Consider the following 22,394-nt stretch of genomic DNA (forward strand, 5'->3'; position numbering starts at 1 on the left):
ACCCTGTTCCCTATACAAGTAAAACTAAATGCATGCTCTTCAACCAATCCCTGCCCGCCCGTCCAACATCACTACTCTGGACGGTTCTGACTTCGACAATGTGGACGACTACAAATACCTAGGTGTCTGGATAGACTGTTAACTCTCCTTCCAAACTCACATCAAACATCTCCAATCCAAAGTTAAATCTAGAATTGGCTTCATATTTCACTCATGCTGCCAAACATACCCTTGTAAGACTGACCATCCTACGGATCCTCGACTTCGGCGATGTCATTTACAAAATAGCCTCCAAATCCCTACTCAATAAATTGGATGCAGTTTATCACAGTGCCATCTGTTTTGTCACCAAAGCCCCATATACTACCCACCACTGCGACCTGTACACTCTCATTGGCTGGCCCTCGCTTCATACTCGTCGCCAAACTCACTGGCTCCAGGTCATCTACAAGACCCTGCTAGGTAAAGTCCCCCTTTATCTCAGCTCACTGGTCACCATAGCAGCACCCACCTGTAGCACACGCTCCAGCAGGTATATCTCTCTGGTCACCACCAAAACCAATTCTTCCTTTGGCCGCCTCTCCTTCCAGTTCTCTGCTGCCAATGACTGGAACGAACTACAAAAATCTCTGAAACTGGAAACACTTATCTCCCTCACTAGCATTAAGCACCAGCTGCCAGAGCAGCTCACAGATTACTGCACCTGTACATAGCCCATCTATAATTTAGCCCAAACAACTACCTCTCCCCCTACTGTATTTATTTATTTTGCTCCTTTGCACCCCATTATTTCTATCTCTACTTTGCACATTCTTCCACTGCAAATCTACCATTCCAGTGCTTTGACTAGGCCATTCCAAGACATTTAAATGTTTTCCCTTAAACCATTTGAGTGCTGCTTTTGTAGTATGCTTTAGACTAGAGCCCTATAGAACCCTATTCCCTATATAGTGCACTACTTTAGACCAGAGCCCTATAGAACCCTATTCCTTATATAGTGCACTACTTTAGACCAGAGCCCTATACAATCCTATTCCCTATATAGTGCACTACTTTAGAACAGGGCCCATGCCATGCCTCAGATTGTATAGACCTCTCACACTCTACCCAGAGACCCTATATAGCCAATGGCTTTGACATGCCATACTCAGTACACCAAGAAAATGCTAAGCAAAGCCCCACTGTTAGCTAATGTGGATTTTGTTCATTAGACACCAAACTGAAGAAACGGACGAAAACGGAGAGGAACTACCTGAACTTGTCCAATAAGAAACACTATTTTTTTTTGTTTACTGTTGCGTAACTTTTTCCGTTGTGTACCCTGTTGAACAATACCGTAGTTTGTAGCATGAGTTCAGTGGGAACAGAGCTGGTTGAGACACCAGGTGGAGTAGATCATTGTTCGTTTTCTTGGCTCTAATAAGGACACAATCTTTTAACCAAATCCACAGCTGTATAAATGGAGACGGTCTCTCATGGGTGGGGGGGTCACGCGATGCAAATAGAGGTGAACACACACACACAGTTTCATGAACGTTGTTATATAGCAGGTAGAAGATTGAGAATTTGGGGCCAAGTGCAGTAGCTGTGTCGTGTTACTGACTACAAGGCCGTTGTTGTTGTTACAGCCTGAATTTAAAATGGATTAAATTGAGATTGTGTGTCACTGGCCAACCATACATAATGTTCAAAGTGGAATTATGTTTTGAGAAAGTTTTACAAATAAATTAAATGAAAAGCATAAATGTGACCCGATTCAGGAAACTAGGTGTATGGCCCAAGTCACAACTTCACAGGAGAGCCGTTTGAACATAATTTTTTTTATTTAAAAAAAAATCAAAATCAATTTTTTGCCGCCTTGAACACTTTTTCATTTTTGTCTTTTAATAATAAACGCATATGCCATCTGTAAATACGAATAACTTTGTGAAATTACCTTACTTATTGCCTTACTAGTAACTAAACTTACTATTTTCTAGACAGAACTCGCTGCCCGTGCTTCATTACAATACTGAGTTAAGGGTCTGAATACTTATGTAAATGTGATATTTCTACTTGTTTTATTTGATAAATTAGCAACATTTTCTAAAACAATCTGTTTCCTCTTTGTCATTATGGGCTGTTGTGTGTCGATTTGATGAAAACATTTTGGAAAAAGTGGGGTCTGAATACTTTCCGAAGGTAAGTTGCGTGGACTCACTCTGTGTGCAATAATAGTGTTAAACATGATTTTTGAATGGCTACCTCATCACTGTACTCCACTCATCTGTAAGGTCCCTCAGACGAGCAGTGGATTTCAAACACAGATTCAACCACAAAGACAAGGGAGGTTTTCCAATTTCTCGCAAAGGGCAACTAACCAATTTTTTGTATTTTTTTGTACCATATTTGAAATGCAAGAGAAAGGCCATAATGTATTATTCCAGACCAGGTGCAATTCAGATGTTGGCCACCAGATGACCGCAATGTATGTGCAAAGTTTTAGACTGATCCAATGAACCATTGCATTTCTGTTCAAAATGTTGTGTCAAGACTGCCCAATTGTGCCTAATTGGTTTATCAATAACTTTTCAAGTTCATAACTGGGCACTGTCCTCAAACAATAGCATGATATTCTCTCACTAATATGTAAACAAATTTCAGCAAATTTCTGGGGTCTTTTTATTTCAGCTCATGAAACATGGGACTAACACATTACATTTATATTTTGTTCAGTCAGTATAAAGTAAATAAAACTGTTCCCCTAAAATGTGCATATGAAAGTCATAAAAGGCCTGCTCGCCTCCCTACCATTGAGGCCTGCTTGCCTCCCTACCATTGAGGAAGTACAGTTCCCGCTCAGCCCAGTCAAAACTGTTCGCTGCTCTGGCCCCCCAATGGTGGAACAAACTCCCTCACGACGCCAGGACAGCGGAGTCAATCACCACCTTCCGGAGACACCTGAAACCCCACCTCTTCAAGGAATACCTAGGATAGGATAAGTAATCCTTCTCACCACCCCTTAATGATTTAGATGCACTATTGTAAAGTGGCTGTTCCACTGGATGTCAGAAGGTGAATTCACCAATTTGTAAGTCGCTCTGGATAAGAGCGTCTGCTAAATGACTTAAATGTAATGTAAATGTAATAACTGGCATGCAGATCAGTAGAAATTAGAGGAATGGCCGATTTTAATTAGAGCCGATTTCAAGTTTTCATAACAATCGGAAATCAGTATTTTTGGACACCGATTTAGCCTATTTTTTATTTATATTTTTTATTTATTTTATTGATGTATTATATCAAGTTAAAATAAGTGTTCATTCAGTATTGTTGTAATTGTCATTATTACAAATAAAATCATAATCGGTCGACCCCTAGTAGAAATGGTACGATCAATGATTCAATGTTGAAAGACATTGTTCCTGTCAATGTGGAGTAAGAACGTGCATATGTTTATGCATAGAAGTAGGCCTGTAGGCTACCTGGCCTGCGTGCAAATGTAGGCATATAAATGTGTCCATTTGTGAATCTGATTAGTATTTCTGATTGTCTTAATGCACCACCACAAATGAGCTGTGGAGCTTCTCAAAGTAATGTTTTCGACACCTCAAACAGCAAGCAGACAAAGTGTTTATATCCATTGAGGATGACAGTAGTTCCTCAATGGATTTGAAAAATCTTTCCAGCTCTCTCCCCTTTCGATTACCACTCAGCGTGAAAGGGACACAATCCAGTGGAAACATCAGAAAATAGTCAAATATTGATTTACCTCTTATCCCTGACGCAAATAGCCTTCAGCTGTGTCTGTTCCGAGCTCACTGGCATGAAAACTAAGGGTCCAGAATATTTTATACAATGTTGCAAGTTTGCTAGAGTGAGCTTCAGGCCTGACCCAAGTTAATAGTTGATACAATGTTGCAAGTTTGCTAGAATGAGCTTCAGGCCTGACCCAAGTTAATAGTTGATACAATGTTGCAAGTTTGCTAGAATGAGCTTCAGGCCTGACCCAAGTTAATAGTTGATACAATGTTGCAAGTTTGCTAGAGTGAGCTTCAGGCCTGACCCAAGTTAATAGTTGATACAATGTTGCAAGTTTGCTAGAGTGAGCTTCAGGCCTGACCCAAGTTAATAGTTGATACAATGTTGCAAGTTTGCTAGAATGAGCTTCAGGCCTGACCCAAGTTAATAGTTGATACAATGTTGCAAGTTTGCTAGAGTGAGCTTCAGGCCTGACCCAAGTTAATAGTTGATACAATGTTGCAAGTTTGCTAGAGTGAGCTTCAGGCCTGACCCAAGTTAATAGTTGATACAATGTTGCAAGTTTGCTAGAATGAGCTTCAGGCCTGACCCAAGTTAATAGTTGATACAATGTTGCAAGTTTGCTAGAATGAGCTTCAGGCCTGACCCAAGTTAATAGTTGATACAATGTTGCAAGTTTGCTAGAGTGAGCTTCAGGCCTGACCCAAGTTAATAGTTGATACAATGTTGCAAGTTTGCTAGAATGAGCTTCAGGCCTGACCCAAGTTAATAGTTGATACAATGTTGCAAGTTTGCTAGAATGAGCTTCAGGCCTGACCCAAGTTAATAGTTGATACAATGTTGCAAGTTTGCTAGAATGAGCTTCAGGCCTGACCCAAGTTAATAGTTGATACAATGTTGCAAGTTTGCTAGAATGAGCTTCAGGCCTGACCCAAGTTAATAGTTGATACAATGTTGCAAGTTTGCTAGAATGAGCTTCAGGCCTGACCCAAGTTAATAGTTGATACAATGTTGCAAGTTTGCTAGAATGAGCTTCAGGCCTGACCCAAGTTAATAGTTGATACAATGTTGCAAGTTTGCTAGAATGAGCTTCAGGCCTGACCCAAGTTAATAGTTGATACAATGTTGCAAGTTTGCTAGAGTGAGCTTCAGGCCTGACCCAAGTTAATAGTTGATACAATGTTGCAAGTTTGCTAGAATGAGCTTCAGGCCTGACCCAAGTTAATAGTTGATACAATGTTGCAAGTTTGCTAGAATGAGCTTCAGGCCTGACCCAAGTTAATAGCTGATACAATGTTGCAAGTTTGCTAGAGTGAGCTTCAGGCCTGACCCAAGTTAATAGTTGATACAATGTTGCAAGTTTGCTAGAGTGAGCTTCAGGCCTGACCCAAGTTAATAGGTGATACAATGTTGCAAGTTTGCTAGAGTGAGCTTCAGGCCTGACCCAAGTTAATAGTTGATACAATGTTGCAAGTTTGCTAGAGTGAGCTTCAGGCCTGACCCAAGTTAATAGTTGATACAATGTTGCAAGTTTGCTAGAGTGAGCTTCAGGCCTGACCCAAGTTAATAGTTGATACAATGTTGCAAGTTTGCTAGAATGAGCTTCAGGCCTGACCCAAGTTAATAGGTGATACAATGTTGCAAGTTTGCTAGAGTGAGCTTCAGGCCTGACCCAAGTTAATAGTTGATACAATGTTGCAAGTTTGCTAGAATGAGCTTCAGGCCTGACCCAAGTTAATAGTTGATACAATGTTGCAAGTTTGCTAGAATGAGCTTCAGGCCTGACCCAAGTTAATAGTTGATACAATGTTGCAAGTTTGCTAGAATGAGCTTCAGGCCTGACCCAAGTTAATAGTTGATACAATGTTGCAAGTTTGCTAGAATGAGCTTCAGGCCTGACCCAAGTTAATAGTTGATACAATGTTGCAAGTTTGCTAGAATGAGCTTCAGGCCTGACCCAAGTTAATAGTTGATACAATGTTGCAAGTTTGCTAGAATGAGCTTCAGGCCTGACCCAAGTTAATAGTTGATACAATGTTGCAAGTTTGCTAGAATGAGCTTCAGGCCTGACCCAAGTTAATAGTTGATACAATGTTGCAAGTTTGCTAGAATGAGCTTCAGGCCTGACCCAAGTTAATAGTTGATACAATGTTGCAAGTTTGCTAGAATGAGCTTCAGGCCTGACCCAAGTTAATAGTTGATACAATGTTGCAAGTTTGCTAGAGTGAGCTTCAGGCCTGACCCAAGTTAATAGTTGATACAATGTTGCAAGTTTGCTAGAATGAGCTTCAGGCCTGACCCAAGTTAATAGTTGATACAATGTTGCAAGTTTGCTAGAATGAGCTTCAGGCCTGACCCAAGTTAATAGCTGATACAATGTTGCAAGTTTGCTAGAGTGAGCTTCAGGCCTGACCCAAGTTAATAGTTGATACAATGTTGCAAGTTTGCTAGAGTGAGCTTCAGGCCTGACCCAAGTTAATAGGTGATACAATGTTGCAAGTTTGCTAGAGTGAGCTTCAGGCCTGACCCAAGTTAATAGTTGATACAATGTTGCAAGTTTGCTAGAGTGAGCTTCAGGCCTGACCCAAGTTAATAGTTGATACAATGTTGCAAGTTTGCTGGAGTGAGCTTCAGGCCTGACCCAAGTTAATAGTTGATACAATGTTGCAAGTTTGCTAGAATGAGCTTCAGGCCTGACCCAAGTTAATAGTTGATACAATGTTGCAAGTTTGCTAGAATGAGCTTCAGGCCTGACCCAAGTTAATAGTTGATACAATGTTGCAAGTTTGCTAGAATGAGCTTCAGGCCTGACCCAAGTTAATAGCTGATACAATGTTGCAAGTTTGCTAGAGTGAGCTTCAGGCCTGACCCAAGTTAATAGTTGATACAATGTTGCAAGTTTGCTAGAGTGAGCTTCAGGCCTGACCCAAGTTACTAGTTGATACAATGTTGCAAGTTACACATGGCCTGTTTTGCAACAATGTGATTTATAGGATATTTTTATCAGGATATTTTTCTACCTGCGGGCTGCAATTTTTTTTTTTTTAATTTGTTGGCTTTTTGTTAATGACAATATAAGGTACTTTTTAGGTTTGTATAATTTTGATAAACCACATGCCAATGATTTTGAGATACGAAGACATTATTATATATGAAATCTGTTCCACAAAAAGAACGTGTGTGTATGAAAACCGTAACTGGCATGCAGATTGGTAGAAATGTTCAGTTAAATTGGCATTTCACAGGAGAAAGGTTGCCGACACCTCCTGTAGCCTATTACAGGCAACTTCGGGAGAGTAACGGGAGAATCTGTGAAAGCCAGCTGGAGGAGATTAGTCAGGTTAAGGGGTTTTTCCCCTTCTGGTTATCTTGATCTCTGGCTCCTCTTTGAGTCATGTCTTATTTCATCAAACAGAGCGCCTAACGCATCAAACAAGCTCCATGCAAATAGTTAGTTTTATTAAAACATATATGGTGTGTCTGTATATGGAAAACTACACGTTTTCGACTAATCAATTGGTCTAAACAGTCAGACAGTCCTAAAATATTGTACAATCCAGGTGTGAAAAGCTCTTAGAGACTGACCCAGAAAGACTCACAGCTGTAATCACTGCCAAGGTGATTCTAACAAGTATTGACTCAGGTGTGTGAATACTTACGTAAATTAGATTTCTGTATTACATTTTCAATAAATGTGCAAACATTTATAAAAACATGTTTTCACTTTTTCGTTATGGGGTTTTGTGTGGATTTAAAAAAAAAATTGAATCCATTTTTTGAATTCAGGCTGGAACACGGCAGGTAGACTAGTGGTTAGAGTGGAGGAGCGGCAGGTAGCCTAGTGGTTAGAATGGAGGGGCGGCAGGTAGCCTAGTGGTTAGAATGGAGGGGGGCGGCAGGTAGCCTAGTGGTTAGAATTGAGGAGCGGCAGGTAGCCTAGTGGTTAGAGTGGAGGAGCGGCAGGTAGCCTAGTGGTTAGAGTGGAGGGGCGGCAGGTAGCCTAGTGGTTAGAATTGAGGAGCGGCAGATAGCCCTAGTGGTTAGAATGGAGGAGCGGCAGGTAGTCTAGTGGTTAGAGTGGAGGGGTGGCAGCGTAGCCTAGTGGTTAGAGTGGAGGGGCGGCAGGTAGCCTAGTGGTTAGAGTGGAGGGGCGGCAGGTAGCCTAGTGGTTAGAGTGGAGTGGAGGGGCGGCAGGTAGCCTAGTAGTTAGAGTGGAGGGGCGGCAGGGTAGCCTAGTGGTCAGAGTGGAGGGGCGGCAGGGTAGCCTAGTGGTCAGAGTGGAGGAGCGGCAGGTAGCCTAGTGGTTAGAGTGGAGGGGCGGCAGGTAGCCTAGTGGTTAGAGTGGAGGAGCGGCAGGTAGCCTAGTGGTTAGAGTGGAGGGGCGGCAGGTAGCCTAGTGGTTAGAGCATTGATCTAGTAACTGAAATGTTGCAAGTTCGAATCCCCCAGCTGACAAAGTAAAAATCCGTCGTTCTGCTCCCCTGAACAGGCAGTTAACCCACTGTTCCCCAGTAGGCCATCATTGAAAATTAGAATTTATTCTTAACTGACTTGCCTGGTTAAATAAAGGTAAAATAAAAAAAAATATGTGGAATAATTCAAGGGGTATGAATACTTTCTGAAGGCACTAACTAATTATCTAACTAACTGAACAACTAATTAAACTAAATGTTTAAAATAAGCATCTATTAATGTAAAAATAAAGCCTTTTTTATCAACCCTTAGTGATAAACTAACTGATAAATAAAACCAAAATAATCATGTTTATTGTGTTTTTACAGAAAGGCAGTGTGGCTGGGCGGAGGAGAATGAAGGAGGCGAAACAAGAGGCGAGCCGTCCCGAGACTTTGCAAAGGTAATCAGATTGGATACAATGTTCAGACCGATATAAACCGAAGATGCATTAAACTAAACTAAAAGCTCAAAGTAAAACTAATCCACACAGACCATCTGAGAAAAGGCTACGTTCCAGTTCTTCACCCTTCTCCCAAAGTGTACAGTCGTACACTCCCCCCTCATGGATTTAAAAGGAATGGACTGGTGTGAGGAACATGGTGGAAAGTTCTCCCTCCAACTACGCTTGCAACAATCCAATGCCTGTACATGCATGAGGGGGAGCGAACAAGGGCGCACTTTGTGGTAAAGGGTAGAGAATCGGAATGCAGCCCTGGACTCAAAAGTTCTCAAATCTGTCCAGATGGAAGGGGGGATACCTAGTCAGTTGTACAGGGAAAGGGGGATACCTGGTCAGTTGTAGAGGGAAAGGGGGATACCTATTCATTTGTATAGAGAAAGGGGGATACCTAGTCATTTGTATAGAGAAAGGGGGATACCTAATCATTTGTATAGGGAAAGGGGGATACCTAGTCATTTGTATAGGGAAAGGGGGATACCTAGTCAGTTGTACAGGGAAAGGGGGATACCTAGTCAGTTGTACAGGGAAAGGGGGGATACCTAGTCATTTGTATAGGGAAAGGGGGATACCTAGTCATTTGTATAGGGAAAGGGGGATACCTAGTCATTTGTATAGGGAAAGGGGGTTACCTAGTCAGTTGTACAGGGAAAGGGGGATACCTAGTCAGTTGTACAGGGAAAGGGGGATACCTAGTCATTTGTATAGAGAAAGGGGAATACCTGGTCAGTTGTATAGGGAAAGGGGATACCTAGTCATTTGTATAGGGAAAGGGGGATATCTAGTCAGTTGTATAGGGAAAGGGGAATACCTGGTCAGTTGTATAGGGAAAGGGGGATACCTAGTCATTTGTATAGGGAAAGGGGAATACCTAGTCATTTGTATAGAGAAAGGGGAATACCTGGTCAGTTGTATAGGGAAAGGGGGATACCTAGTCATTTGTATAGGGAAAGGGGGATACCTAGTCATTTGTATAGGGAAAGGGGGATACCTAGTCATTTGTATAGAGAAAGGGGAATACCTGGTCAGTTGTATAGGGAAAGGGGGATACCTAGTCATTTGTATAGGGAAAGGGGGATACCTAGTCATTTGTATAGGGAAAGGGGGATACCTGGTCAGTTGTACAGGGAATGGGGATACCTAGTCAGTTGTACAACTGAATGTATTCAACTGAAATGTCTTCCGCATTTAACCCAACCCCTCTAAATCAGAGAGGTGAGTGGGGATGTCTTAATCGACATCGGCACACAGGGAACAGTGGGTTAACTGCCTTGCTCAAGGGAACAGTGGGTTAAGCTGCCTTGTTCAGGGGAACAGTGGGTTAACTGCCTTGCTCAGGGGAACAGTGGGTTAACTGCCTTGCTCAGGGGAACAGTGGGTTAAACTGCCTTGTTCAGGGGAACAGTGGGTTACCTGCCTTGTTCAGGGGAACAGTGGGTTACCTGCCTTGTTCAGGGGAACAGTGGGTTACCTGCCTTTTTCAGGGGAACAGTGGGTTAAATGCCTTTTTCAGGGGAACAGTGGGTTAACTGCCTTGTTCAGGGGAACAGTGGGTTAAACTGCCTTGATCAGGGTAACAGTGGGTTAAGCTGCCTTGTTCAGGGGAACAGTGGGTTAACTGCCTTGCTCAGGGGGCAGAACGACAGATGTTTTACCTTGTCAGCTCGGGGGATTTCGATCCAGCAAACCTTTCAGTTACTGACCCATCGCTCCTACCCACCAGGCTACCTGCCGCCCTGAGTCAACATTTTCTCAATGGCCTGTGTGGACCGAACACTATATAGTGGACGTGGCAATACGTCTGAATAGTGAATACACATAGTTAATAACCATACAAACATGATTCCAAGTTAGTTATACAGTTGATTTATGTAACTTAGTTATAAAGTTATTAACACAGTTCATTTCCATCCCCAGCTGTATGAGTTGGACAGGGATCCAAACCGGAAGGAGTTCCTTGATGAACTGTTTGTGTTTATGCAGAAACGAGGTAAAACTTCATTTGTTCCTCTAAGCGTTGTACTGTAAAACCAGTTACTGTACTATAAAACCAGTTACTGTAAAGCCAGTTACTGTAAAACCAGTTACTGTAAAACCAGTTACTGTAAAACCAGTTACTGTACTATAAAACCAGTTACTGTACTGTAAAACCAGTTACTGTACTGTAAAACCAGTTACTGTACTGTAAAACCAGTTACTGTACTGTAAAACCAGTTACTGTAAAACCAGTTACTGTACTGTAAAACCAGTTACTGTAAAACCAGTTACTGTAAAACCAGTTACTGTAAAACCAGTTACTGTACTGTAAAACCAGTTACTGTAAAACCAGTTACTGTACTGTAAAACCAGTTAATGTAAAACCAGTTACTGTAAAACCAGTTACTGTAAAACCAGTTACTGTACTGTAAAACCAGTTACTGTACTGTAAAACCAGTTACTGTAAAACCAGTTACTGTACTGTAAAACCAGTTACTGTACTGTAAAACCAGTTACTGTACTGTAAAACCAGTTACTGTAAAACCAGTTACTGTAAAACCAGTTACTGTAAAACCAGTTACTTTACTGTAAAATCAGTTACTGTCAAACCAGTTACTGTAAAACCAGTTACTGTAGGGTAAAACCAGTTACTGTTAAACCAGTTACTGTAGAACCAGTTCTGCTGTAGTGGAAAGCATTTTCCTGGGATTCCTCACTTTTAGATTTGTACTTTTTTATTTTTTATTTTTAAATCTCCATAAAATATCATCTTATCCATTTCCTCTTTCTGTTCTGTTCTTGACAGAGTTTCTTTCAGGATCTTTACCTCATGTCAGAGGAGTCATGTCTCTGGGCGTTTGAGTCCCCCCTCTAAGCAAATAACTGTTTTAACCTAAAGGTTTCCTTATATTTTTAAACTGAATTCATAAGAAAATAATCAATATCACGCACATACACAATTTAACCATCTATTCATGGTTTATCAATACAATATATACAAACAATTATTGCTGCAGTTAAACTGTGGTTAGACAGTTTTAAATCTTCAAATTAAAATATAAATGTCAGCTGTCATCAAAGCTATGGTCCATTCTTTCCAAATTAAAATAATTTACCCACTAGTCCTCCTGCCGCCAACCTTGCTCCGTATGTGTAGGGGGAGAGGAGCAGGGATTTATGGAGTGGGGATGTTTGGGTTAAGGGGGCCTATTTTAGGCCTGATGGATAAATGAGCCTCTAGTTCAGGGCCCCTCTTTTCTATAACATAATATGACTGACGGATTGTATGAAGATACAGTATATATATGAATGTAAACAAGTTGTCTCGTACTGCAGTGAATGAAATGGTGCTTTCGTCCTCATCATCATGTGAGATATTTGGCCTCTGGAGATGTATAAGCGTGGCTGAGAGACCGTCGAGAGAGGAGAGACTGTAGTCTATTAATAGCTAGGTGTCCATCCAATTGGTGACCAGATTTTCAGGTAAATATTTTTTCTAAAACAATTGTTCATTTTCCCACCCGCTACGTTTCCATCAAACGGACTTATTGCGGACAAAAAGGCTGAGCGTGACAGTGCACATATCAATTACTTTTGCGCTTAAATTCCCATGTACAGAAAAAAATAAAATACAAGTTAAATGGGTTTCCATTGCATTGTCAACTCTACTGATCGTTTTGTCACAAAAACTGTTGGGTTAAATACAAATGGTCCCACTCTGATCTTGACACGCGAGCTCTAACCAACAGCTCACCGATACAGTGTGGTAAGTATGGTAAGCATACAGTGTGGTAAGTATGGTAAGCATCACCTACAGTGCCTTCAGAAAGTATTAGCACCTTCATATTGTCAAGCATTGTGGTGGCTGCATCATGTTATGGGTATGCTTGTCATAAGCAACAACCAACTTGACAGAGCTTGAAAATATTAAATGTGCAAATATTGTACAATCCAGGTGTGGAAAGCTCTTAGAGATTTACCCAGAAAGATTCACAGCTGTAATCGCTGTATTCGCTGCCAAAGATCGCTCAAAGGTGATTTGAACAAATATTGTACAATCCAGGTGTGGAAAGCTCTTAGAGATTCACAGCTGTAATTGCTGCCAAAGGTGATTTGAACATTATTGACCCAGGGGTGTGAATCTGATACGTGATTTCACAACACTCCTCAGGCTTCTGGAGTTGCCTATACACCAACGAGCAAAATAATAGGCCTATACTTTCGGCTACAGTATTGCATGCTAAATGTTTCTAATCGCTGTTTGATGAGCAAATGAACAGATTTAATTATACCACCTTCACTTATTTTGCCAGAGAATTAACCAAATATACAGATGGAGATTCAGTGAAATAAAATCACTTTGTTGGTAATCAAGCTGTTGTGTTGTCTGCAAACTTGATGATTGAGTTGGAGGCGTGCATGTCCACGCAGTCATGGTTGAACAGGGAGTACAGGAGGGGGCTGAGCACGCACCCTTGTGGGCCCCAGTGTTGAGGATCAGCGAAGTGGAGATGTTGTTTCTTACCTTCACCACCTGGGGGCGTGGGGCATGTGGGGACAGCAGACTGGGATAGGGAGAGATTGAATACGTCTGTAAACACACCAGCCAGCTGGTCTGCTAATGCTCTGAGGACGCGGCTAGAGATGCCGTTTGGGCTGGCAGCCTTGCGAGGGTTAACACGTTTAAATGTCTTACTCACAATGATCACGGAGAAGGAGAGCCCACAGTCCTTGGTATCGGGCCGTGTCGGTGGTACTGTGTTATCCTTAAAGCGGGCAAAGAAGGTATTTAGATTGTCTGGAAGAAAGACATTGGTGTCCGTGATGTGGCTGGGTTTCTTTTTCTAGTCTGTGATTGTCTGTAGACCCTGCCACATACGTCTCGTGTCTGAGCCATTGAATTGTGACTCCACTTTGTCTCAATACCGACATTTCGCTTATTTGATTGCCTTGCGGAGGGAATAACTACACTGTTTGTATTCGGCCATATTCCCAGTCACCGTTCCATGGTTAAGTGCGGTGGCTTGCGCTTTCAGTTTTGCACGAATGCTGCCATCTATCCACGGTTTCTGGTTGGGGTAGGTTTTAATAGTCATAGTGGGCACAACATCTCCTATGCACTTCCTTATAAACTCACTCACCAAATCAGCGTAAAATCAATATTATTTTCTGAGGCTACCCGGAACATGTCCCAGTCCGCGTGATCAAACCATTTAAAAAACAGTAACCAGCCAAGTAGAAGAGTTACACAAGTCAGAAATAGAGATTAAATTAATCTCTTACCTTTGATGATCTTCATATGGTTGCACTCAGAAGACATTAATTTACTCAATAAATGTTCCTTTTGTTCGATAAAGTCTCTTTATATCCCAAAACCTCAGTTTTGTTTGCATTTTCTTCAGTAATCCACAGGCTCAAACGCAGTCAAAACAGGCAGACAAAAAATCCAAATTGTATCCGTAAAGTTCATAGAAACATGTCAAACCGATGTTTACATTCAATCCTTAGGTTGTTTTTAGCTTAAATAATCGATAATATTTCAACCGGACAATTACGTCGTATATATAAAAGGTATATATATTTAAAAGGTAAACGAGAAAGGCACTCTCTCGGTCACGCGCATGAAAAAGCTCTGCGACACGGTAGGGTCCACTCATTCAGACTGCTCTTACTCCCTCATTTTTCAGAATACAAGCCTGAAACAATTTCCAAAGACTGTTGACATCTAGTGGAAGGCATAGGAACTGCAATTTGAGTCCTAAGTCAATGGATACTGTAATGGCATTGAATAGCAAACTACAAAACCAACAAAAAAAACTACAACTTGAATGGATTTTTCTCAGGGTTTTGCCTGCCAAATCAGTTCTGTTATACTCACAGACACTATTTTAACAGTTTTGGAAACTTTAGTGTTTTCCATCCAAATCTACCAGTTATATGCATACCATATCTTCTGGGCCCGAGTAGCAGGCAGTTTAATTTGGGCATGCTTTTCATCCAAAATTCCAAATGCTGCCCCCTTCCCTAGAGAAGTTCAAATCCCCAGCTATAATAATAAATGCAGTCTCGGGATATATGATTTCCAGTTTGCATAAAATCCAGTGAAGTTCCTTTAGGGCCGTCGTGGTATTGGCTTGAAGGGGGATATTCACGGCTAGGACAGTAACCAACGAGAATTCTCTTGGGAGATAATATGGTCGGCATTTGATTGTGAGGAAATCTAGGTCAGGTGAATTAAAAGACTTGAGTTCCTGTATGTTGTTACAATTTCACCATGAGTAGTTAATCATGAAACATACATCTCCACCCTTTTTCTTCCCGGACAGATGGTTATTTCTGTCGGCACGACGCACAAAGAATCCTGGTGGCTGTACCGACTGACAGCATATCCCGAGAGAGACATGTTTCTCTGAAACAGAGTATGTTACAATCCCTGATGCCTCTCTGGAAAGCAACCCTTGCCCTAATTTTGTCTACCTTGTTATCTAGAGACTGGACATTAGCGTGTAATGTACTCGAAAGCAGTGGGTGGTGTGCGTGCCTCCAAAGTCTGACCAGAATGCCTCTCCGTCTTCCTCTTCCCGCGGCGACATTGTTTTGTGTCTGGAATCAGTTCAAATGCCCTGGGTGGTTCGGACAAAGGATCTGCTTTGGGAATGTCGTTGTGCTGGTAAGTGGACGTCGCTCTGATATCCAATAGTTCTTCTCCGGCTGTATGTAATAACACTCTTGACGTTGCCCTCTTTGAGTACAGCGAGCACCATCCCCCGCTCTCTGCTTCGACAACCAGACTGCTGTGGTCAGAGATCGTAAATTCCTCAGAAGACTCTGCCTCATGGCCACACAGTATTAGAGAGAGGGTAAACTGTCACAGACGACAAAGGAAATCCTTCCACCTCACAGAACGTGAGAAAGTGTAAAAGATCGGTGAAGAATCCAGCTACGAACTGGTCCGTTTGTCACAACTTGCGAAGCTCAAGAGAGACGGTGTGGCCACATTACCATAACGCTGTTTATATAATAGTCTCAGATATGAGGTTTACATCTAATTGTTGTATAAGAAGAATGAGTGAGTATGATACTGTTTGTATAATTGTGTAATATGATTGTGGACTGTTTAAAACCTCTTGATACTCCCCATCCCGGATCCGGGATCGTGAATAAAGCCTCAGGCTCATTAGCATAACGCAACGTTAACGATTTCTGAAAATCGCAAATAAAATGAAAATAATGCGCCTGCTCTCAAGCTTAGCCTTTTCTTAACAACACTGTCATCTCAGATTTTCAAAATATGCTTTTGAACCATAGCAAATCACTAATTTGTGTAAGAGTATGCTAAGCTAGCTTAGCATTTTGAATAGCATTTAGCATTTTGAGTAGCATTTAGCACGCAACATTTTCACAAAAACCAGATAACCAAATAAATAAAATCATTTACCTTTGAAGAGCTTCGGATGTTTTCAATGAGGAGACTCAGTTACATAGCAAATGTTCAGTTTTTCCTGAAAGAATCTTTGTGTAGGAGAAATCGCTCCGTTTTGTACATCACATGTGGCTATCGAAACGAACCGAAAATTCAGTCACCAAAACGTCAAACTTTTTCCGAATTAACTCCATAATATCGACCGAAACATGGTAAACGTTGTTTAGAATCAATCCTCAAGGTGTTTTTTCACATATCTCTTTATTGATATGCAGTTCGTGGAAGCCTGCTTTCCCCTCAGAATCGCATGGAAAAATACCAGCAGCTGAAAAAGACGCACCAATTTCGACGGAGGACACCGGGCGGACACCTGGAAAATGTAGTCTCTTATGGTCAATCTTCCAATGATATGCCTACAAATACGTCACAATGCTGCAGACACCTTGGGGAAACAACAGAAAGGGCAGGCTCATTCCTCTTGCATTCACAGCCATATAAGGAGACAATGGAAAACGGAGCCTCAAAAATCCTGCTGGTTTCCTGGTTGCCGTTTCATCTTGGTTTTGCCTGTAGCTCCCGTTCTAGGGCACCCACAGACAATATCTTTGCAGTTCTGGAAAATTCAGAGTGTTTTCTTTCCAAATCTATCAATTATATGCATAGTCGAGCATCTTTTTGTGACAAAATATTTTGTTTAAAACGGGAACGTTTTTCATCCAAAAATGAAATAGCGCCCCCAGAGTTTCAAGAGGTTAATGAAGAAAAAATACAATTCCCTTTTGATTTGAACTAAATCAGAGGACCGCCCCTGAGCCCAGTTAGTGTAAGACATCCTGGGACAGCCCTCTTCTGCCATTCCGAATAAAACCCAACTTTGAGAAATTATCAGCAGACCAAGCTTACCTCAATTTCGAGATGGCTAAAGGTTGTAGAATCTTTTAACCATACCACGTGGTTAAACTCTTAGACTATCGATACAGACAGAATAAGAACAAGTCTTTCATACTAATTACTAGCCTGCAGCTAGGAATTTGGTATCATTGAACGCGAAGAACGACAACTGCCGAAACATCCATTCTATAACGAATGTCACTTTAAACTATCCCCTCTAACCAAGACAGACAAAGAAAAAGGAGAGACGGACAATTCTACAAAAGAAAGACTTTTCACCAGCGATCAAGACGATACACTGAGCATAAATATATATATTGATTGCAATTGTTCCCGAATGAGTGAGAGTTCATGTGTAAAAGATTAGCATTTTAATTGTTATAATTTACTCTGTAGTGACTTCTTGGTAAAACCCCCACTCCCCTTTGTCAAACAAGCCGCCATGCCGGGTCAGCCCACTAGGGCACATTCTATCATTTCATGTAACCATATTTACTGTTTGTTTATGCATTTCTGTGAATTACTTAGTTAGTAATAAATGGTGGGCGAAGCGGTGCTGGAATTGTTGACCACATGCGGGTAGACTATTGCTTCAAGTCCTATTATAACTATTGGATGACTTTAGGAGTTGCCTTAAAGCAACACTTTGATGCCTTTCAATTGGATAAGTGTACTTTATTCCAATAAATTCACTGATTTTTTGGGGGGGGCTTTGACACTGGGTTAAATAGGTGTTCATTTGACATATTACTGTAGCTAGATCAACAGACACTACTGTACAACCTACTGTGTTTTGGAAACATGAGCTGTCAGAATGTTATTTATGTTAAGTGTTATGAAGTCTGGTCTCATTTTAAATCAAATCCGACTGCCTAAATCTTGGCCGCATAGGCATTGAGTGACTCCTTCTATCTTGGATCTGTAGACGTCTAGTTTCAACTCTTCTACCTGTTTCTACCTCTTTCTCCAGGCACGCTGGTGAACTGCATCCCCATCATGATATTTGCCACCATCTTGGATCTGTAGACGTCTAGTTTCAACTCTTCTACCTGTTTCTACCTCTGTCTCCAGGCACCCCGGTAAACCGTATCCCCATCATGGCTAAGCAGGTGCTGGACCTGTACATGCTCTACAAGCTGGTGACGGAGAAGGGCGGCCTGGTGGAGGTCATCAACAACAAGATCTGGAGAGAGATCACGAGAGGACTCAACCTGCCCACCTCCATCACCTCAGCAGCCTTCACTCTCCGCACACAGTGAGTCAACACCTGGGCGTTAAACACCAAACAGAAGAAAAAGCTGTGAAATTGAGTTAAACAGGGAGATCATCTGTAAATGGGTCCTTGTGTTCAAAAAAAGGATTGGCCTGAGCAAGATTTCCTCATTTGCGGCGTAGATGTGCTCATCTTCAATTAAATGGGAAGTGTGAAAAGCAAGCTAATTAGAGGTCAGCGAAGCTGCATAGAACCTAGCTAGGCCAATCACCTCATGACGGAAAAGTACTTCTAAATACATCCAACCACTGCCTCGTCCCACGTCCACCCAGGTATATGAAGTACCTGTACCCATACGAGAGTGAGAAGAAAGGGCTGAGCTCTCCAGGCGAGCTCCAGGCTGCTATAGACGGTAACCGGAGGGAAGGCCGAAGACACAGCAACAGCCTGTACCACTTCCCCTCCACCGCTCCTGGCCACCCACACCACTCCCTCCTCTCTCCCTCCAAGATGCCCCTCCTCTCTCCCGCCAAGATGCCCCTCCTCTCTCCCTCCAAGATGCCCCTCCTCTCTCCCTCCAAGATGCCCCTCCTCTCTCCCTCCAAGATGCCCCTCCTCTCTCCCTCCAAGATGCCCCTCCTCTCTCCCTCCACGATGCCCCTCCTCTCTCCCTCCAAGATGCCCCTCCTCTCTCTCCCTCCAAGATGCCCCTCCTCTCTCCCTCCAAGATGCCCCTCCTCTCTCCCTCCAAGATGCCCCTCCTCTCTCCCTCCAAGATGCCCCTCCTCTCACCCTCCAAGATGCCCCTCCTCTCTCCCTCCAAGATGCCCCTCCCTCTCCCTCCAAGATGCCCCTCCTCTCTCCCTCCAAGATGCCCCTCCTCTCTCCCTCCAAGATGCCCCTCCTCTCTCCCTCCAAGATGCCCCTCCTCTCACCCTCCAAGATGCCCCTCCTCTCTCCCTCCAAGATGCCCCTCCTCTCTCCCTCCAAGATGCCCCTCCTCTCTCCCTCCAAGATGCCCCTCCTCTCTCCTCCAAGATGCCCCTCCTCTCACCCTCCAAGATGCCCCTCCTCTCTCCCTCCAAGATGCCCCTCCTCTCTCCCTCCAAGATGCCCCTCCTCTCTCCCTCCAAGATGCCCCTCCTCTCTCCCCTCCAAGATGCCCCTCCTCTCACCCTCCAAGATGCCCCTCCTCTCTCCCTCCAAGATGCCCCTCCTCTCTCCCTCCAAGATGCCCCTCCTCTCTCCCTCCAAGATGCCCCCTCCTCTCTCCCTCCAAGATGCCCCTCCTCTCTCCCTCCAAGATGCCCCTCCTCTCTCCCTCCAAGATGCCCCTCCTCTCTCCCTCCAAGATGCCCCTCCTCTCACCCTCCAAGATGCCCCTCCTCTCTCCCTCCAAGATGCCCCTCCTCTCTCCCTCCAAGATGCCCCTCCTCTCTCCCTCCAAGATGCCCCTCCTCTCTCCCTCCAAGATGCCCCTCCTCTCACCCTCCAAGATGCCCCTCCTCTCTCCCTCCAAGATGCCCCTCCTCTCTCCCTCCAAGATGCCCCTCCTCTCTCCCTCCAAGATGCCCCTCCTCTCTCCCTCCAAGATGCCCCTCCTCTCACCCTCCAAGATGCCCCTCCTCTCTCCCTCCAAGATGCCCCTCCTCTCTCCCTCCAAGATGCCCCTCCTCTCTCCCTCCAAGATGCCCCTCCTCTCTCCCTCCAAGATGCCCCTCCTCTCTCCCTCCAAGATGCCCCTCCTCTCACCCCTCCAAGATGCCCCTCCTCTCTCCCTCCAAGATGCCCCTCCTCTCTCCCTCCAAGATGCCCCTCCTCTCTCCCTCCAAGATGCCCCTCCTCTCTCCCTCCAAGATGCCCCTCCTCTCTCCCTCCAAGATGCCCCTCCTCTCACCCTCCAAGATGCCCCTCCTCTCACCCTCCAAGATGCCCCTCCTCTCTCCCTCCAAGATGCCCCTCCTCTCTCCCTCCAAGATGCCCCTCCTCTCTCCCTCCAAGATGCCCCTCCTCTCTCCCTCCAAGATGCCCCTCCTCTCACCCTCCAAGATGCCCCTCCTCTCTCCCTCCAAGATGCCCCTCCTCTCTCCCTCCAAGATGCCCCTCCTCTCTCCCTCCAAGATGCCCCTCCTCTCACCCTCCAAGATGCCCCTCCTCTCTCCCTCCAAGATGCCCCTCCTCTCTCCCTCCAAGATGCCCCTCCTCTCTCCCTCCAAGATGCCCCTCCTCTCTCCCTCCAAGATGCCCCTCCTCTCTCCCTCCAAGATGCCCCTCCTCTCTCCCTCCAAGATGCCCCTCCTCTCTCCCTCCAAGATGCCCCTCCTCTCTCCCTCCAAGATGCCCCTCCTCTCTCCCTCCAAGATGCCCCTCCTCTCTCCCTCCAAGATGCCCCTCCTCTCCCCTCCAAGATGCCCCTCCTCTCTCCCTCCAAGATGCCCCTCCTCCTCTCCCTCCAAGATGCCCCTCCTCTCTCCCTCCAAGATGCCCCTCCTCTCTCCCTCCAAGATGCCCCTCCTCTCCCCTCCAAGATGCCCCTCCTCTCTCCCTCCAAGATGCCCCTCCTCTCTCCCTCCAAGATGCCCCTCCTCTCTCCCCTCCAAGATGCCCCTCCTCTCTCCCTCCAAGATGCCCTCCTCTCTCCCTCCAAGATGCCCCTCCCTCCCTCCAAGATGCCCCTCCTCTCTCCCTCCAAGATGCCCCTCCTCTCTCCCTCCAAGATGCCCCTCCTCTCTCCCTCCAAGATGCCCCTCCTCTCTCTCCCTCCAAGATGCCCCTCCTCTCTCCCTCCAAGATGCCCCTCCTCTCTCCCTCCAAGATGCCCCTCCTCTCACCCTCCAAGATGCCCCTCTCCTCCAAGATGCCCCTCCTCTCAAGATGCCCCTCCTCTCTCCCTCCAAGATGCCCCTCCTCTCTCCCTCCAAGATGCCCCTCCTCTCCCTCCCTCCAAGATGCCCCTCCTCTCTCCCTCCAAGATGCCCCTCCTCTCTCCCTCCAAGATGCCCCTCCTCTCTCCCTCCAAGATGCCCCTCCTCTCTCCCTCCAAGATGCCCCTCCTCTCAAGATGCCCCTCCAAGATGCCCCTCCTCTCTCCCTCCAAGATGCCCCTCCTCTCTCCCTCCAAGATGCCCCTCCTCTCTCCCTCCAAGATGCCCCTCCTCTCTCCCTCCAAGATGCCCCTCCTCTCTCCCTCCAAGATGCCCCTCCTCTCTCCCTCCAAGATGCCCCTCCTCTCTCCCTCCAAGATGCCCCTCCTCTCTCCCTCCAAGATGCCCCTCCTCTCTCCCTCCAAGATGCCCCTCCTCTCTCCCTCCAAGATGCCCCTCCTCTCTCCCTCCAAGATGCCCCTCCTCTCTCCCTCCAAGATGCCCCTCCTCTCTCCCTCCAAGATGCCCCTCCTCTCACCCTCCAAGATGCCCCTCCTCTCTCCCTCCAAGATGCCCCTCCTCTCTCCCTCCAAGATGCCCCTCCTCTCTCCCTCCAAGATGCCCCTCCTCTCTCCCTCCAAGATGCCCCTCCTCTCACCCTCCAAGATGCCCCTCCTCTCTCCCTCCAAGATGCCCCTCCTCTCTCCCTCCAAGATGCCCCTCCTCTCTCCCCCTCCAAGATGCCCCTCCTCTCACCCTCCAAGATGCCCCTCCTCTCTCCCTCCAAGATGCCCCTCCTCTCTCCCTCCAAGATGCCCCTCCTCTCTCCCTCCAAGATGCCCCTCCTCTCACCCTCCAAGATGCCCCTCCTCTCTCCCTCCAAGATGCCCCTCCTCTCTCCCTCCAAGATGCCCCTCCTCTCTCCCTCCAAGATGCCCCTCCTCTCCCTCCAAGATGCCCCTCCTCTCTCCCCTCCAAGATGCCCCCTCCTCTCACCCTCCAAGATGCCCCTCCTCTCTCCCTCCAAGATGCCCCTCCTCTCTCCCTCCAAGATGCCCCTCCTCTCTCCCTCCAAGATGCCCCTCCTCTCTCCCTCCAAGATGCCCCTCCTCTCACCCTCCAAGATGCCCCTCCTCTCTCCCTCCAAGATGCCCCTCCTCTCTCCCTCCAAGATGCCCCTCCTCTCTCCCTCCAAGATGCCCCTCCTCTCTCCCTCCAAGATGCCCCTCCTCTCACCCTCCAAGATGCCCCTCTCCTCTCTCCCTCCCCCTCCTCCTCTCCCTCCAAGATGCCCCTCCTCTCTCCCTCCAAGATGCCCCTCCTCTCTCCCTCCAAGATGCCCCTCCTCTCTCCCTCCAAGATGCCCCTCCTCTC

At 45.3% G+C, this 22,394-nt stretch overlaps 1 pseudogene; it reads left to right on the forward strand.

Annotated features, from left to right (window-relative positions):
- The window catches only part of LOC135508949 (AT-rich interactive domain-containing protein 3B-like), a 35,424-nt pseudogene that overhangs the window by 11,215 nt on the left and 1,815 nt on the right, over window positions 1-22,394 (forward strand).

The sequence above is a fragment of the Oncorhynchus masou genome, chromosome 22, assembly GCF_036934945.1.
Source record: "Oncorhynchus masou masou isolate Uvic2021 chromosome 22, UVic_Omas_1.1, whole genome shotgun sequence".
Classification (NCBI taxonomy): domain Eukaryota; kingdom Metazoa; phylum Chordata; class Actinopteri; order Salmoniformes; family Salmonidae; genus Oncorhynchus; species Oncorhynchus masou.